Source organism: Camelus bactrianus, chromosome X (genome assembly GCF_048773025.1).
Source record: "Camelus bactrianus isolate YW-2024 breed Bactrian camel chromosome X, ASM4877302v1, whole genome shotgun sequence".
Taxonomy (NCBI): domain Eukaryota; kingdom Metazoa; phylum Chordata; class Mammalia; order Artiodactyla; family Camelidae; genus Camelus; species Camelus bactrianus.
The window spans coordinates 76,904,205-76,908,964 of NC_133575.1; the positions used below are offsets into that span (position 1 = coordinate 76,904,205).

General features: G+C 35.0%; 1 non-coding gene across 1 annotated transcript; it reads left to right on the forward strand.

Annotated features, from left to right (window-relative positions):
• Positions 1–3,716: 3,716 nt before the first annotated feature.
• LOC123615702 (U6 spliceosomal RNA) lies at positions 3,717–3,823 on the forward strand. Its single transcript, XR_006723378.1, has one exon. It is a non-coding gene; the product is annotated as a U6 spliceosomal RNA (small nuclear RNA).
• The last annotated feature ends 937 nt before the right edge of the window (positions 3,824–4,760 follow it).

A 4,760-nucleotide genomic window follows, 5' to 3' on the forward strand; every position in this document is an offset into this window, starting at 1 on the left:
ATTTAAAATATTTTTCCTATGTTTTCTTCCTTCTAGCATTTTTATAGTTTTAGGTTTTCACATTTAGGTTCATGATCCATTTTGAGTTAATTTTTGTATATGGTTTGACCCAGAGTATTTTAAAACAATATTTCAAATCATATCTTTTTATCCATAAATACTTTAGTATGTATCTCTAAAAGCTGAGGCAAATTCTAAGAACGTAACCCCAATACTTTTATTATAATTACTTAATACCATTCAATACCCAATCTGTGTTCAAATTTTCCCAATTGCCCCCAAAATATCTTGTTTATTTGAATTAGTATCCAAATGACATCTACATATTGCATTGTGTTGACCTGTTTCTTCAATCTCTAATAATCTATAATAATTTCCTTATCCCATTTTCACACGCCATTTACTTTTTCTTAATAATCCAGGTCACTTTCACCAAGGAATTTCCCACATTCTGGATTTGGCTAATTGTATCCCTGTGGTATTTTTAGCATATTGCTCTTCCATTTCTTAGTGTATTGTTCTTAGACATTTATTTATGTACTCTGTGCTGTGAAAGATGAGCATTTGGCTAAACATATTACTCTATACTTCCCTCTTTCTAATTATCTTTTCAACATCTTTAGAAATGGAATACATGTGGAAGACTTTTGAAGAATCAATGTATATACTTATTTGCTTTTTACCAAGTAATATCTTTATTTACTCTTGGCTGTACCATATATTATAATAAACTGGCTTTTATCCAATGTGGTAATAGCAGGGGAGTGGAGAATAGAGATTTGAGAACTATCTTAGAAGATCTGACAGTACTGAATGAGGGTAGGCGAGGGAAGGAATATAGAATGACTGCTTAATTTCTGCCTTCAACAATTGAATACGTGAGTACACAACTGAATGGTGGTGCCATTCAGAAGAATAGAAGGGAGGAGCAGGTTTGAAGGAGAGGTTGGGAACACAGGAAGAAAATAAATTCAGTGTTTGACACTGAGACTGGGATAACTATAAACAGTCAAGTAGAGATGCCCAGTAGACCAATGGAAGTATGGATCTGGAGGTTAGGAGAGTTACATGGGCTAGAGCTACTAATTTCAAAGTCATCAGTTTTATGGATGATAGTTGAAGCCATAAGCATGGATGATATTGCCCAGGGAATGTGTAAAAAATAAGGAAAGAGGAAGATAAACAACAAAATCCTGAGGAACACCAAGATTGAAGGAGAGAGCCATAATTGTTACAGTGTGTGATAGGTACCATGATAAGGACATGCATGAGATACCCTAGTGACTTAAAATAAGATTGATCAACTGGGTGGGGAGAAGTTACCATAAAAGGCTTTTCTTTGGTCTGGATATGAAAGATGTATAGAAGTGTGCCAATGGGATTAGGGTTGGGAAAAAAGACAAACTCACTTATTTCAGAAGGAAAACAGAAGATTTCAAATGAGAACTCTCTCAACTCTCCCCTACTCTGATACACTCCTGTCTAGAGCTGTGTCCCTAAAAGTGTGGTCAACATTTCACTTGCATAAGAATCACGTAGGGGCTTTATGGAATTGAATATTATTGAATTCCACTTTAGACGTACTGAATCAGAATCACTGGGGTGGGGGGCATGAGGAATCTGCATTATAAACAAGTTCTCCACAAGTGATTCTGAAGTAGATGGTTTGTGTGCTAAATTTTGTACAAACTAGGGTATGACCATGGGAAGATTCAGCTAACATGGCATGGAGATAAAAGGCTTTGGGGTTGATGAAGTCAAATAATTGTGCTCTTCAAGTCACTACTCTCTTCTTGTCAGTTTTAGCAGGAAAGCCTAGTGGGAAAATGGGGACTAGGGAGATTTTGCAAAAAAAATAATTGACTCCATCTGTTTTCCCCCATTAGAAAGGAAAAATGAACTAGATAAGACTAAGAGCAGAGCAGTTTTCCTCTGACCTGGTCCTCAGTCAACCAAGAAGCACCTACTGGCATCTTGATGAAAAAGAAATCAACAATTGATTTGATCGATTGAATGTGATCATTAACACAATAACAACAGCCAACAAAAACAACACACTCATGAATTCCCCTGATTTTGTTTTCACATTTCAGCTGGTTATCTGGCACTTTATACTCAGCTCTTCCAAGTGAATTGATCTTACTTGAAGTCACTGAATGTTTAGTCTTTCATTTGGTCGATAATTCCAGCGATAAAAATGTCCATGTTTCCCATAATTTTTATCCTAAAAAGAGGAAATCTCAAGTTGAGCCATTGTCTACTGTTTAGTCAGAAAATATTTCTATCTATGTCTTCATAAAAAAGATAACTGTATGTTTGGAAGTACATAATTTGAAGTTCATCGTGAAATAGATTACTCTTGAGAATTAATTTGTGTCCTTATGGAATCCCAGGGATGTACTCTCAAACTAAATTTGATGGCCTATGAATATTCTGCTATGGCTAGAAATATTATTCTTCTGAGAAATCAGCTAATGGGTTTTGTTATTTTGTCAAAGCAGCTATCTACATGGGTCTCCAGAGTTGGGTATATCTTGCTGGAAATACACTAACTTTGAAAGATTGTAACACATTATCTTGTTTTGAGGAAAGTTGTGACTATTTCTATTCATTCCTTGTAATTTTTCTCAAAAAAAAATCACATCATAAAACAACTACCTCCTTTGAAAAGACTGGACAAGGGCCTTTCCTGTGATAAAATTAAGTCAATTCTGATTCCAAAATTCAACCCAAGGAATAATAAGATTTCATGAGAGAACTAACTTTTCTCTTTGTGAATCTACCAATTCCTTTCATCATTCATAGTTTTCTAAGATACATTTCCTGGCTCACTGATTGTGCTAGTAAGTTAGTTCGCGCAGGAGAAGCAGATGACAGCCCCTGGTTACACAGAAGTTAGAAGATGCTTTACAGAATAAAAGACATGTGATGGGGAAATAAATTGCTACTTCTACTGTGAGTCTACTCAGGGACTGAGGGATTATGCTGTTAAAAAAAAAAAAAAAAAAGAACCATGAAACCTAGACAGCGGAGAGCCAGAGAATAAGGAATTGTCAGTGTGTGTGTAAGTTTGCATAAAGAAAGATTCTAGAATAAATATTGAGTTACATAAAGTTATATTTTCTGTAGAGGAGAAGCTCTAATGTAATGGATATAAATATTCCCACAGGCCTATGAGATGTCTTTATTTTTTTTTAATTCCATATTTACCAAAACAACCTTTGATTGTATCAGTTTGCTAGTTTTTATGTTAGTTGCTAGGGCTGCCATAACAAAGTGCCACAGACGGGTGGTTTAAATGGAAATGCATTTTCTCACAATTCTGGAGGCGAGAAATCTGAGATCAAAGTGTTGGTAGGGTTGGTTTCCTCTCTGGCCTCTCTCCTCTGCTGGAAGAGAGCCTTTTTCTCCCTGTGTCTTCACATGGTCTTCCCTCTGTATTTCTCTGTCCTAATCTCTTCTTATAAAAACATGGGTCATATTGGATTAGGGCCCATCCTAATGACCTCATTTCATCTTACCTACCTCCTTAAAGACCTTATCTTCAAAGACAGTTATAGTCTGAGATACCAGGGGTTAAGACTTCAATATATGAATTTGGGGAGGATACAATTCAGCCCATTAACAGTTATTATTTCAGGTTTCTATGTATATGAATAAAAGAAAGGTCCCTCTAAATATATATCATCTAATTTAAATTTTAAGATTGGATTTTTGTGCTTGCTTCAGCAGCATATATATTAAAATTGGAAGGATACGGAGAAGATTAGCAAGGCCCCCGTGCAAGGATAACACGCAAATTTATGAAACGTTCCATTAAAAAAATGAATTTTTGGCAAAATCTACTTGACTGTGCATTACCTTTCTAAAGCTCTGATCTGTCTGCGGAATCAATATTCATTTCTGGACACCTACTCTGTTCCAGGCGTGAGCGTGGGTCTTAGAGCTGGAAAGACAAATACATTTCTTGTCCTTGAGGAGTTTGCAGTCTGGAGGAGGGGAAGCAATATAAACAAGCAAATACAATAAGATGTGCTAAATACTATTACAGAGGAAATGCAGTTTTGAGGGAGCAAATTCAGCTAGACCCATGGTGACCCAACTAAGATAAAGGAATATATTAAGCTCCAGAATAGTGCCTAATTAGTACTATGGCATAAAGTATTAGAGCTTATTATTTTAAAAACAATTTATTCATCTATTTAGTTTTTTTGCCTAGAGTCTTAAAATTCATTCCATGTAGATATTAAAAAAACTTTATAAAACGCTATTTATATTTGCAGAAAAAAATTCAGCAGAACTGTGTTAATTTTTTGTCTTAATATGATGGTCATGACCTTGCTGAGTGTGTTATACAAATTCAAAGTAAGTCTTGATAAGATATTATAAGCTAAGCCATCAATGAACACAAGGCTATACCTAAAAACTCTGAAATCCAAGGGCAGTTTTTCAAAAACCAAACTATACATGAATTGTTTGCCAAGAACTAGAACAATCCCTAGTGAAATATAAAAACCAGGATACAGAAATAGTGAAATAACCCAACTCATTACCAAATACTTTATCACTTAGCAGATACTTATAAAAGTTATCCTGAAGCTATGACACATTTCAAGAAACATTCAATGCATTCTAATTATTTTTCATAGTACCACCATTTTCCTGATAACCAAGGATAAATTGATCACAAATCTCTACATGCACCCATGAATCTTCATTATAGATCTCTTCTCTCTTTAGTCCTTCAAAGATGCTATTAA